At 41.6% G+C, this 14,151-nt stretch overlaps 1 non-coding gene and 1 pseudogene across 1 annotated transcript; one reads left to right on the top strand and one right to left on the bottom strand.

Moving 5' to 3' along the window:
* The first annotated feature begins 1,503 nt into the window (after positions 1-1,503).
* On the top strand, positions 1,504-8,190 carry LOC147416787 (uncharacterized; annotated as a pseudogene).
* Positions 8,191-10,807: 2,617 nt separating this feature from the next.
* Positions 10,808-10,890, bottom strand: TRNAY-GUA (transfer RNA tyrosine (anticodon GUA)). Its single transcript has one exon. It is a non-coding gene; the product is annotated as a tRNA-Tyr (tRNA).
* Positions 10,891-14,151: the final 3,261 nt, after the last annotated feature.

Below are 14,151 nucleotides of genomic sequence, written 5' to 3' on the forward strand. Positions count from 1 at the left end.
ATAAGCAGACATTTCTAGAGAAATGGTTGAATATGGGTAAGAATCTTCGCAGATATTCCCATTACCCGTAAACCCACGGAAGTAAGAATGGGAAAAGGAAAGGGAAATCCTACAGGTTGGATGGCTCGTGTGGTGACAGGATAGATCTCATTTGAAATGGATGGTGTGAGTTTGTTAAATGCTTGAGAGGCTGCGACATTAGCAGCGCATAGACTATGTATGTTGACTAAGTTTGTTTAATGGTTGTAATTGCTTGCAATGTAAAGAAAAAAATAACTGCCCGCTTCGCGAAGCGAAGGAAGTGGGCGCCCAGCCCAAGACCACGGGGCGGAAACGATTCGACCACCAAATGATGAACACGGGATATGATAAAATGATGCCTCTTGATTGGAGCGTGATGTTATGCAAGCATAACAAAAGCACCTTTTGCACACAATAAAGATACTTTATAAATAACCAAAGGCAAAAATAGCGTGGGGAAAAAGAGAAAGCAGAACAGACCCGATTAGGGGAATCAGTGCAGATAGCAAAAATCAAAAGAAAAGTAGGCAGCACTGGGGGCTTATGTATGCCAGTAGGGCACTCAGCATGTACAGATGAGAGCTGAACTATGAGAGAACGCTGTGCATTGAGTTCACAGGTGTACTTAGCTGAGGAACCTGCAATGTATGCAGCATTTGTGGATAGTTGAGGGAAGGAAAGGCCTGTAATGTATGAATCTATGTGGCTGACTCGATGTATTGAGGCTTGTGGGTTACTGGTCAGCTAAAGGGCTGTGTGCGTGTGCTTAGATATGTTGTATGTGCATTTATGGACTCGGCCATGCCGCTTATAGTGTGTTTCACTTACGGTCACGCATACATATAAGTGGCTTGTTGGCTGTACTTTTCCCTACCGTTGCGGAAGCGGTTTAGCTAGAATCACAGTTGCTAGATCATACAGTCGTAAAGACAAGGAATATTATAGCCACTTGATTTACGTTTCCCATCTCGTCAAAAACAATGTCTTGTTTCCTTTTGCACTTATGCGCAGAAAAGGAGCCAATTGATTAAAGGTTCTATCCTCTAATCTCAACACGTCAAACACCCACTCATGAAGTGGTTACAATAGGCGCGCGCATGATATAAGGAATCTAGCAATAATCCCACTTCTTCAGCCGCCTCTAGCTTAATTCCTGACTTATCAAGCTCTACATCTACAGCTGGTACCACATTGCTTAATCGCATAAGGACAGACGCAAACACAAAAGAACCTTTTTTTAAGTATAAAAATCCTTGTCGTGTGTTGCAAGCGTGCATGCTTTGAGCAGGCTTACAAGGCTGTCTAGTAAATAAAGTTGTGGTTGCGTAGAGGTAAGTTATCTTATTAGGTGTGTGCGTGTTGTGTGGTGTCGAGGGAGATTCGCTTTGCTTGCAGGTTTGAGAAAATAAAGGAGCTAGTGTGAAAACGTATAAGGCAGCAAGCAGTTATCACATGTAAAATTGGCTTTGCTAACTGTTAGGATCGTTACAGCAAGAAGGCCCTTTAGTAGCTTACCGCTTGAGCCACTATGGAGTTACTCGCGACATGATGTCATGAAGCACTGCACTTGTTTGCCTATTGGGCCCTAGGAACCTTTCCTTTCTCCAATTGAGTTTTTTAGTAATGGAAACGGCAGCGGTTCTTTTGGCTCACGTAGCTTAAAGGATAGAGCATTCCTATGTACCAGGAAAGGAAACGGCACCGGTTCAAGTCCGGGTGTGGGCTGGTGGAAGGAACAAGCAAGAATGGTTCAATACGGCGTCTAACAGGTAAATCAAGAATTTCACTTCGAATTCTGGACCTTAACACCTTGCTGCTTATGGTGTTTTATGATTAGTATCGGAAACGGATGGAGAAGCAATAGAACGTGCGGAACCGCATATTGGATTACTCTAGTGCGGCATGAAGCTGCTTAGCCGAGTCGGCATATCCCACTTAGCCGTTAGCGATGCTTCGCTTGTTTCTTGGCCCGGGTGGTACGCGAAGGCAACTTCCGCATCATAAGCACCGAGTCGGTTTGTCAAGCAGGTAAGGCGAACTGCGCGCGGAAAGGAAAAGAGAAGGTCGTAAAGATGGCCTCGTTACCTATATCAGAAGTCAGAATAAATGATGGAAAGAAACTTAGTCCTCTATTTTAGTTATCTCACGGGCCAACCATCGGGGTTTCTCGGAAATGAGAACGCGTTGGCGGGTCCTGGAGTGCCCGTCAAAAGCACACGCACATACTCCGCGAGGTAACTATTACGACCAGCACCCTTTGCATTTCGGCACAGTGGAACGTGTAACCAGCCTGGAGTTCCGTTTCAACCTACACTTGTTTCATGTTGGGATGGGCAGGCTAACCGTAAGGGACAAACCAAATCCTCAGGTCAGATAGGATGGCACTACTAGCAAATACTGTCTGGCAAAGACATAGGCGCAAAGCGTGGTAGGCCCGCTAGCTAAACCGAAAGCATACAATAAAAGCAAACAAAAACCAACAAAACTACAAAAGCGTAACTAGGCAAACAGTTAAGCCAGGAAGGCCGGGTCATTTGACAGGAATGGAAAGGCCGATTTCTTTTGTTCAAGCTGGAGAGAGGAGTGAGAATAAGAAGCCAGCCTTGCCGCTTAGGCTAGACCTATGCGCCGGGCCCGAGGCCAGGGCCTTAGCAAGTTTACAGTGCAATAGACGGCGCTGCCTACAGCAAATTTGCTTTCCTCTTCTGTATCCTCAGGGGGACCTTGGAAGGGAATTACAAAACAAAGAGACAGCAACCATACACACATAAGCTACTAAATAAGATACGTTTTATTAGCGCAGCGAATAAAGGCGCCTCTACTTGTCAAAAATGACGCGAGCCGTATGCAGGGAGACTTGCACGTACGGTTCAAAGAGGGGGATCCGGCCAACAAAAACAAAGAACCGGCGCCTACCCAACTAGAGGCACAGAAAAATTAATCGAGTATAAAACGTATCTTTAAGCTTTACCTCATTCTGATCGTTTGGAGGGCGACCGTGAAGTCACCGAGTGAAGCCCTCCTTAGAGACAGAAAGGGATACTGCAAAAAAACACCCACGGCAAAACAAGTATTACTAATCGATGTGTAAGATATGACGACAACAACAGCATGTCATAAAAAGAGATAACCAGAAATAGCCAACTCTTGGCGTATCTCTAACTACGCCCCTAAGTGGCAGTTCAGTTGAACGGTTTCGTGAATGCGAGATGCTAGCGGAACGATCAGCCAGACGTGTTGGGCAGCTAAGGCTTTTTCCTTACCGCGTCTTTCCCTGTGTGTTGAGGATCCAAAGCGAGTGCACTGGAGATAAGGGAAACTAGGATTCGATATGGGTATAGCAAATATCTGAAGCGTAACCGTACACTCACACGACCTTTGCTGGGCGGGGCAAGAGATAGGAGCATTCAGTGAAACCGGTAAACCACACTTCTAGATAGATGTGTGGGACAGAGGACTCGTAATACCTGCCTACCTTTCGCTTCAAGAACCATGTAAGCATAGGGTGCTGTTAGTGTCGCAGAAGGAAAGGGGCCTAAATCAGCGGACAGACCAACGCCGCACACTTAAGCAGTGCCGGGCAGGGTTTGTGCCAGTCAGAACACCCAGATAGGGAATTGGCAATCCCACACCAAAGATGTTGCTAGAATGCACGACTTCCAGGGCCAGGGTCCTTTTGCCTTGGCCAGAGCACGACTCGATGCCTTATCCTCTAATTATGTTTGCGAGGTAAAGGAGAAAAGAATCCTTTCCCTATTAAGAAACAAACAAACCCTCGATCCACATGCTTTGTTGACTTTAGAAAATAAAATAAATAAAGGCTCTAGTCCTGAGGTCACCTAAATGCTCATGGATGATAGTTATTTGGCGAGGCAAAAGAAAACCAAACCATGATAACGAATTTTAACCCTTTTCCCTAAGGTAACTTAAGTTGGAGAGCCGTGTGATGGGTAACCATCTTGCACGGTTCGGAGAGCACCTGTGTATGTAACGCAAGTAAACGTATACAATACAGCAGCAGCTAGCATCAAGTAACTTTTAACCCTATTTACGTTTTCATGATGGCTTAAGAACACGCTTATCCCTTGGCTGTAGAGAGACCTTGTAATTGCGAGGTACCGTTATGAGCTTAATACATATGAGTGTTATTCTGCGAAATAACTTGAATCCCAAATCATTTACCTGCTTTAACTACTTATGCCATGGATGTGGGAGCATTAACTTTGTTTCCGTGGGCTTTTGAAGAGTGAGAAAAACCTTTGGAATTCTATGAAAGGGTCTCGGGAGCTAGGATGTATGCCAGTTATATATGATCAGGTGGAGTGGCATAAGATCTGCCTTTGGGCTTGAGTGGAGACACCTTTTCATTTACATAATAATTTGCTTCTCGTATTGACGAATCGGAGGAAACGCCAACCAACAACCGTATCTGGAAATAATGATTAGTGGATATCGGTACCGTCACTGCATAGTAAGCTTTGGATCGGGGATTCAGTGGTGTAATGTTAAGAGGTCGTGCGACATGAAGACATCGATAGCAATATGGGGAAGGTTCCCATCAGGCAACGGTTCTGCCCGACCTTGCTCAAGCACGCTTTGACTGTAAAGACTTGGTATGAAGCCTTGAAGACGACGTCTCTTAATCCAAAATAGAGGCTAAGGTGAGCTGAGGAAAGGGCAGCGTAAGCAAATGTGTATAAGCCCAGTAAAGCATAACCAAGGCAAGGCTAGGGCCATCTTTGACTGGTTAGTCTGATGGGCCAGCCGTGAACGGATTTACCCTTGGCCTCTAGGTATATTGAAACTGCATGAGTTCACTGGAGTAGAGCACGGTTCGCTGAAATCGGCATAGGTTAGATGCCATTGATGGAACATGATAAGCCTGTATTTATCTGTGCGTCCGTAAGGGCTAAGCATGTAACAGAGTATGGGTAAAGAAAGACCTGAGAAGCAAAGGCTGAGTCTGCAAGTACGTGACCCGCTTTAAATCGAATTAAATTAAAGAAACACAAATCGATTAAAGAAGGAGGCGGCTTTAAGCACAGAGTTTAATTGGGTCGGATAAAGGGTAAACAGCCTGTCTTTCGTAAAATTGTGGCGGTATGGAAGTATGGAGATCTGGAAATAAATTCCTACAAGCCAGGCTCTGTGGACTGGTAACTAGTCTTGGCCAGCTTAGCATAAGCCCTTAATCTATGCGTGCATCGGAGCTATCTCTTTTTTGCTGCGAAGCGGATGTAGCGTTTTGACTTTACTGGTTACGGTTGCCTGCTTTTTGCCGTAACGTGGGCCACGCGGTAAGTGGCCTGAGGCAAGCAAAAAGCTTAGGAAAATGAACCGAACTCTCAATCCAAAATCTGGTGCTATGGACGCTTACGCATAGACTATAAATGCCCCTCATCCCTAAGCGCCTGCAGACGCGTTACAGGGGCGGGCCTCCGGAAACGCATTCGAGCCGTATGAAGGGAAACTTTCACGTACGGCTCCGTTGGGGGGAAAGCTCGACAAAGGGGCCTATCTATCCTAACCGGGAGTATGCTGGGATTTATGAAAAGCAGCACCTTACGATGTTCATGACTAATCGGATTCCGACATACTAGTGGGTACTAGGGGAGATTGCTACGATCGTTATTGTATCTGTATTGAAGAGATGTGAGAAAGTATTTGAATCATCGTACAACGTCTCAATGAAATGCCCAGCGGCACAATTAAAGCTGATGATCGTAAGCTATGTCCTTTATCATGACCTTAAATGAAAAAATCCATGGAATCTCTAATTCACCATTTTAAACCTTATACAGAAGGGGTTTTTGTACCAGCTTTTTCTATTTATACTGCAGCTGAAGCACCTAAAGGAGAATTTGGTGTGTTCTTAGTCAGTAATGGAACCAATCGTCCCTATCGTTGTAAAATAAGAGCACCTGGCTTTGCTCATTTACAAGGACTCGATTTTATGTTCAAAAATCACATGCCAGCAGATGTGGTCATCATCATCGGTACTCAAGATACTGTGTCCGGAGAGGCAGATAGATAATACAATACACACAAAAAAGAAGAAAAAAAGACAAAGATGAAGGTGACGGAGGCTCCAGTGCAGGTAGTAGTAGTATTATGGTAAGTACGGGTTTGAAGGAACTGGTTCCTGAACCAGACACGGTGATATGTGAAGTTATCTATTAGTTCCATTTACAGGGTGTAGTCAAACCAATTACTGTCGATCGACGCGGTGTCGGTCGACACGGCATGATCAAATCCCGTGGTAACCCTAATCCTGTATCACCTGTGCCGGATTCTGTATCTAACGTTTCCATTCCTATATCTAACGTATCCGATCCTATATCGTCTACGTCAGATAGTTTATTGCCTGTACCTAAACCATTATCATCGGACAATTCTTTATTTGCAGCTGAGGATCAATCAAAAGAGAAATCCTCAGCCCTAAAAACAAATACATTTCAATTTTCTTCATCTTTACCCCAAGCATCGAAACCAATTGCTTCTTTGCCAATTGCTTCTTGTTTTTCTTCTACAGCTTCTTCGTTGAGTATACAAAGTACTCCTCCTATAGTAAATTCAGTAATAAGTACTAATTTATCAAGCCTAAAACTATTGTTATTAAAAGTAGTAAGTTTATTTTCATTAATATTTCATATAATAAATAATAGTTATTTAAGTTCAATAAATGAACTTAGTTTAATTAACAATTTTAATAGTGATTTAATTACAATTAATATACCTATTATTTATAGTATAGTAATAGCATTAATAGTATCATACATATTAAATTATAAAACAATGGCAAATAAGAAGTTACTATTAAAAATTTTACTTCAAGTGTTAATAACTTTTGTTTTTGTATATTTTGTTTTTGATTACTACAATATAAACTTTTTTAATAAGATTGAATCAATACCGTATCACGTAGATGAGCCTGAAACTTCTACAATAAAGCTAGACGAATCATCAGTATGGTATAAAAACCCAAAAGTTATTGTTTTGTTAGGAATAGTAGTAGCAGTAGCTGTAGCAGCAGTTGTTTACTATTTTAATGGAATTGATCCCAGTTCAACAGTATCTCAAGATATTTCAAGTTACACGGAATCTCAAGTTCTTGAAAATGTTAACTCTTCACAAGTATCATTAGGTGAAATAATATCGGAAAGGGTAAATTCTAATGAATTTCAATTATAAATAATAAATAGAACCTCAGAGGAAATATTATCTGATATTGTAGCTGCAGGAGATGTAGCCCGAATACAATTAGAACAATTAGGTAGAAATTCTACAGAAGTACTATTTAATATTGCAGCAGCTCAAATGCAATTAGAAGTTTTAGGTAGAACTTCAGATGAAATGCTATCTGATATTGCAACAGCAGGAAATGCAGCCCGGGTACAACTAGAACAAATAGGTATTGAACCTAACTACAACCAAGTGCATAATAATATTGATAGGATAATAGTTTTAATGAAAGGTATAGTTTACCTTATTAGTTTAAAATGGATATTTAATCACAATTTAACACCTAATGTAAATTCAGTTGTAAATTCAGTTCTTTCTAATGAAAGGCCACTTTTGTTTAATTCAAATATATCTACTACAAATTCAATATCAACTCAAACTGAAAATTCAATATCAACCCAAACTGAAGATTCAATATCTACCCAAACTGAAGATTCCTTTCATCAAGCATATAATATAGAAAATGTCTTAGGGAGAATGCACCAATTCTATAATGAAGCTATGTCATTAAGCGAGGATTCAGTTGAAGAGATACAGGGACGTCGTGATCTATTGGGTATTTCGGAGATACGGGATATAGACTCTACAACGCTATCTTTAGTAACTGAGGTTTCAAACACCAATAACTCTTTAATAACTTGTACAGATCAATCTCCAGTAACAGTAACAGTAACTGAGGTTTCAAACACTAATAACTCTTCAATAACAACTATCCCCTACAGTTTAACCAATCAAACTCCAGTAACAATAATAGAGAATCCAAACACCGATAACTCTTTAGTAACTTGTACAGATCAATCTCCAGTAACAGAGGTTTCAAACTAAACTCTTCAGTAACTAATGTACCCTACACTTTAACCTCAACTGAGATGTCTACCCCGATACAATTAGATGATGGCGAAAATGAAGAATAAATGATAGTTTCATTGTAATACAGTCTAGGCCCAGCTGTCCAAAACGCTATCCACTCGCAAGAGTGGATACGCACCGCTCTAGACGGCAGTACCAGGAAACCGGAAGATAACGTGGTTTGCTTGCTTGAAATCAACGATTCGACCACTAAATGTAAATGATTTCTCTATCACGGGATAAAGTGCCATTTGTCCTTGCTTGCAGAAAATGGCATATTTGACATAGTTGAAGAAATTCAAGCATAATAAGCTATCTATTTAATGCTAGACTGACGGAACCGCGAAGGCTATAGGTAGTCTACGTACTGATGAGCGTATGAAAATAAGTCGTATTACTTCATTCTCAGGGCGTAGTGAGGCAGGCCGGGCAATTTCACCCAAGTGCAAATATATTTTCTATCCGTCCCGTCCGTACGGCGTAGAGTCGGGCATGAAACGATGGGCACCGAAGAGGAGTTGAACCTCTAACTACCTGATTGCCAGGGACTCTATCCAATTGAGCTATCAGTGCGGGGGGGTTGGGTCGATAAAAGCCCAACTGCACCCTTTCCTTGTTGCAAAGCAAATCTTCTCTGCGCTACCTTCTTTTGCCACAGCTACACCACTTTCGAAGTTTTTCTCAAAAGCCATCCCAATAGCCTGTTGAGCGCTTTTCCTTCTTTTCTTTGGGAATAGGTGGAAGGGCCTTGTAGATTATGAATAAAATCAATATCATAAACACTAACCCTATAGCAGCCACAGCTACGACTATTGCTAGTGCAGACTCAGGGAATCTGAAAGGGTCAAGCAGGCCGACTGGGAGTGGGAGTAGGATTAAGTAGCTACTGAACTCTGAACGGAGATAACTGGCAATTCTTTTTTTATAAGTTTACGTAATCAAAGTTACAAAAAGGGTTAATTCAATTAAAACATAAAAAAATAAACAACCAACAATTTAATACCAGATATCTAGAGGTGTAAATAGAGCTACCATGAAAAGCAAACGAACCCTTAAAATACGACAATTGTTTAGACAAGTTCTTAAAAAAAGAGCTTTTAATTCTAGTAAACAAATAACCATTACTAGTAAAAAAGAGCATACTAACAAGATAAACAAAGCGCGGATAGTCAACAATATATAATCGGAAATCTTAGATTATGACTTAATTATGAGCGAATTAGTGGATGTGATACTTAGGCCGTAAGGGAAATGCCAGATATTAAAAACTATCCAAACAAAAGTAGCAGATAAAAGCAAAAGGAGGCAAAAACTACTTAAATAAAACTTTGTTTTATATCTTTTTTTCCATTTTTCAGAACAACTAAGGATCAAAAAGCACCGAGTTTAATAAATCATACAAGGAAAGGTAAAATAGAGACGTGATATTAAAAAAATGGTCAAATGTGTGCTTAAGGCCTCTGTCAGTTATATACAAATAAAAAACAAGTCTAGATAGGGCAAAAGTTTAGCTAATAAAAAAATGAGCTCTTTTAAAAACAGATAAAGCGTGAACCGTATCAGACTGAAGCGAATCAATATCCAATAAACGCAAATCTTCAGTTCTTCTATAATTGTTTTCGAAACAAAATGTTTCATTTTACTAATTAATCAGTTTTATTTAATTAAAATAAAACTTCTTTTTTTAGTTCTTTTCTTAATAATCATGGCTTTTGTTTTGTCTTTACTTTTTAACTAGAGAACAAAAAAACCCTTATCTGCTCCATAGACACAAGTTGTATCGTAGAAAACAAACTTAAAAACACAATAAATATTCTCTCTTATATTAACAAAAGAGCTCCTTTCAAAGCGTCGCCGCATCCTTCTTCTTTTGACGCCGGTGAGGCCGGTTTACTAATGTTATTCTTATCTTTTTTCTTTACTTCTTTTTTTGCTTTTTGATTTTGTAGCTTATATAGATAAAAGCCTCTGTCTATGCTAGCATTAGCTTAGCTTTTAGCCCAGTTAACGGAAGATCTCAAGAGTAATTGCCTGTCCACCGAGCTGGCTGTATAGCATCTTTTGAGACAAAATCGCATTGCCCTTGGCGGATCTGCGACTGACAAAAATGAATCACGCGCCAGCTCTGCACAGACTTGGCCCCAGCAATTATAACCATATACACAATTACGGTTGTGTGTACTTAGCGCGGGGCGCGGAAACAAGCATAGGCTTTTGCATTGGCTTGGTTATGTTTCTATAAAAAAGAAAATAATGATTAGTTTCCGATTAGCGTTTTGCCGTTTCCTAATCAACGTAAATAGAGCTTGATGGGTCCTTGGCCCACTCTAAAAGGAACTGCTAAGGTAGGCAAGAAGGTAATCTCGTCTATGTAATCGTTTGAGCCGAGCCCCTCATCTCAAGAATGTTCGTTATCAACTTGACTGCGTCGGTATTTAGTAAGTCTAATGGTGTACTAGTTGGTTTAAAGTCGTTAGGCAGGGAAAAGTCAATCCAACGAAAAAGGTGGGTGGAGTAAGGGGAAGCAAGACTGTCTAGTCATTGCTGACGGTGTGGGTAAAAGAGAGAGATTTTGTGCACGCAGTTAAGGCCATTGTATAGTTATGTTGGTTTTTTTTAGCCTAGGCAAAGCCTTAAATATACGTTTCGCTATCTATAAAGGCTAACATCTTTTTTGAACTGCCACTTATTGGGATGGGAGAGGCAGGATTCGAACCTACGTAGAAAACCTTCAACAGATTTACAGTCTGTCGCTTTTAACCACTCAGCCACTCTCCCTGTTTTTTCTCTTGCGTGTCACTTAATTGCCCACTGGAGCACTAGGCACTGTTAATGGCGGGTGGGATATCCGGTAAGCAGGTCTTTTTTCAATACTCTTACACATGCATGCCCTTTGATATGCTTTTAAATTACACGGCTGACTTGGATTTGATACTCTTGCTTAAGCTTTTGCTAATGGCTTTTTTGGTTTTTTTTGATTCATAGGTTTGTTTTTTTCCTTAAACTTACGTGTAACTCCTTAAGAAAAGGAAACAAATTCGCCTACTACTTCATCTGAGTCAGCCATCTCAGACGACGTTAAAGAACTTAGTCTTTATCTATTAATTCATTTACGTTACCTCCACTTTAAGTACCTAAGGCTACTTTATCTTCAGCCCCTGCTAAAGGCTGGCTTGTTGAATACCCGAAGAAGTTAAGATCAAAAAGGAAGACAAAACTACGTAATAAACAGCGTTATAGCTTTTTGGCCTTGGATTGGGTTAAAGGCAATTATTCTGGCCCTTTCTTTATGTCGAAAAGAGTTTCTAGCAAATACAACGATTCTGAATCTAAAGACAAAACGGAATCCTACGGGCCTAACATAGACCCTGAAGACTTTATTTTCATAAAGTTAATAGAAAATAGTAAAGAACTTTGAAAAGAAAGCCGACCTATAGTTTACATGCTATCATTGAGATCACCCAGCGCGTCGGGATTGCCTTTTGGGACTGCACTTCGGGGCTCAACCAACTAAACTCTCGGTGTCTACGGCGTTAGAATGAACTTCGTGCCCAAACGAGCACGCAGACACGAGGCATACCCTGATTAAATAGGGTGTTGTTTGTGTTGGCTGGAAACATGGTCAACGTGCTATTACATGCGATGCAGGGATTTTATCAACGTTCATTTCATAGGGAATTGGTCGTGGGTTAAAGTGCCCCGCTCACCGGCCAGCGGATCAAGATTCTTCCATAATTCTTCCATACTAGTGTGTGCTGTGCGATTCTATTGACTTAGATCACAGGTTGGAGATAAGTAAACTTGAACCGCTGGCATCTGCTATAAGGTAAGCTGCCGTTTCTTAGTCCTATCTAAAAGATTTTACCATACAGGCAATAGACAATGACTCCTCTCTAAACACGGCCTACGACTTTCATCGTACCGCATTCTCCAACTACCCTTGAATCAAGCAAGCAAGCAAGCAAGCAAGAGGGGCCTTTGAAAGAAAAGGAATAGGCTAGGGACGGAGTCGAACCGTCATTCTAGGATTTGCAGTCCAATACATTGCCATTATGTTACCTAGCCAGTAAAACGTTAGAGGTGACCTTAGTAAAGGCCAAGGCCACCCGTTGAAATGATCTCAAGCTTTTTTTGCCTGCAATGCCGTTTTATGTAAACCACATAGTAGCAAAACAGTAATTAGTAATTAAGGAAGACTAACCCAACTCCTCGGGACTTGTAAAGCCAACTAGCTACCAACACGACTTGTTTATGCCTATTGAAGAACCTTCTAATGCTGATTCGCGGAGAACTATACAAGACATACGAAATAACTAATATACGAAACGAAAGCGACCAATGGAAATACGTCAGTTTCTTACTCATGTAAATAAACTATTTCTTAGCGACGGCGACGACTTTTCTAAAGCCTTATTTCAGTTATGGTCGATCAATCGGGTTGAGAGTTCCCTGCCTGACCGCCGATTCAGAACCGCCCGTGACAGTTTCCTGTCATACGGCTCCCCGCATCCCATCAGGTAGGGGTTCTGGAATGCAAGCTCCCCTGCCCTCTTCCGATCGTAACAATGCCCATATAGCAACTGCCGCAGGTTCTTTTAGCAGCTCATGCCTCCCAAACAACGTAAAATGATGCAATCTCTTTTTACTTATAATGTCCACAGGCAAGAAAAACACACACACAAAAAACACCTACGCCGGCCGCGGGTTCTACTTTCTTGTCGCTTTAGCCTTATCGACTAGCTAGAGCCATTGCTTAGTGGATAACTCCCAAAGAAAACTTAAATAGGGGGCCATAGGACCATTAGCGTATCTGAAAATTAAACCTTCGTATCTTCTTCATTTTCCCTTTAAACGACAATTTCCTTTATCCAGCCGGCTTTTCTGTTGCGTTGATAGATATGTAGATCGCTTTAGTAGCGTCATAGCGAAATCAACTCAAGCAAAAGTAGCTATTGGGTTCGAACCTCGCTTCCGGTTCACCTTTAGGCCATAAGGGCCTATGCTCGTTTAATCCGATCCCTACTACTAGAAACCCGCCTTGAGAGGTCACGGAATCAGGCCATACTTTCACTCCCACTCTTACTTTTGCTTTTGCTTTCATTTTCAGAGGTATGTCTATTCAGCAAATTGGATCAGATTGTCTATCCATAACAAAGCAAGTGCTACCTGTGGTTTAAAGGCAAGGCAAGGTCTTTTATACCTTGCTAATCCTAATTTGCGTGCGCTTTCTATCAAAGAATGTTGAAGTATAGTTTATTGGCTGCTTTCTTTTTTTGAAAATTGAATGCAATGCGGGGACATTTCAGCATGTCCCGATAATTACTACGGGCCTTTGCTTATTGTCCCATCCTATTCCTGTTCACCGTACGGTCGGCTCTTTTGAGTGCGACTTCAGAGGTGTGCAGGGTTCTCCAGTTCCGGGATTCCATACTTCCTTGAACCGGGCCGTAAGGCTTCCGCTCTACGCCGGAGGCGCGCTCGAGGAACGGGAAAGGACAGACAACCCCTTTCCCTTGGCCTCTGTTCCATGCTTCGGGCGCAGGGGTCTCTCCTGCCTTCCCGTTTCGACGCTTCAAACGCTAGGATTGTGGTTGCCTGCTGTTCAGTTTAACTTAGGCTTAGCCTTCAGGAATGCAGCACCGCCACTTGGCACTTATCTAGACACCTTTTATTCCCACCCTGTCTCCCAACGAAGACAAAGAAGAGATGGATATCATTATGCGCGCCCTTGCTTGAGATTTCAAGTTCCCCATAAAGGGTTCTAAATCCCTTTCATGCCCAGCTTCATGCTTTCGGATGCCATTCCCCTAGCACATAGGCACGCTGTTACCCCGTTCTCGAGGAAGAAGGACTTTCACCTTCATGGAAACTCAGTTCGCTAACTCCGCCATCCGAGCGCAAATGAATGCAAAATGAGCGCACAGATACGACTCAACGTCTTAACCTATGAACAGGTCACGCTACCTTATCGGAAAGATTTCTATCCTAACAAATGGCTTTATAGGGCATTCATTTCAATTCATATTTAGCCGCAAGCTT

This window comes from Adiantum capillus-veneris, unplaced genomic scaffold (assembly GCF_014529385.1).
Source record: "Adiantum capillus-veneris isolate H3 unplaced genomic scaffold, ASM1452938v2 Hic_scaffold_461, whole genome shotgun sequence".
Classification (NCBI taxonomy): Eukaryota; Viridiplantae; Streptophyta; class Polypodiopsida; order Polypodiales; family Pteridaceae; genus Adiantum; species Adiantum capillus-veneris.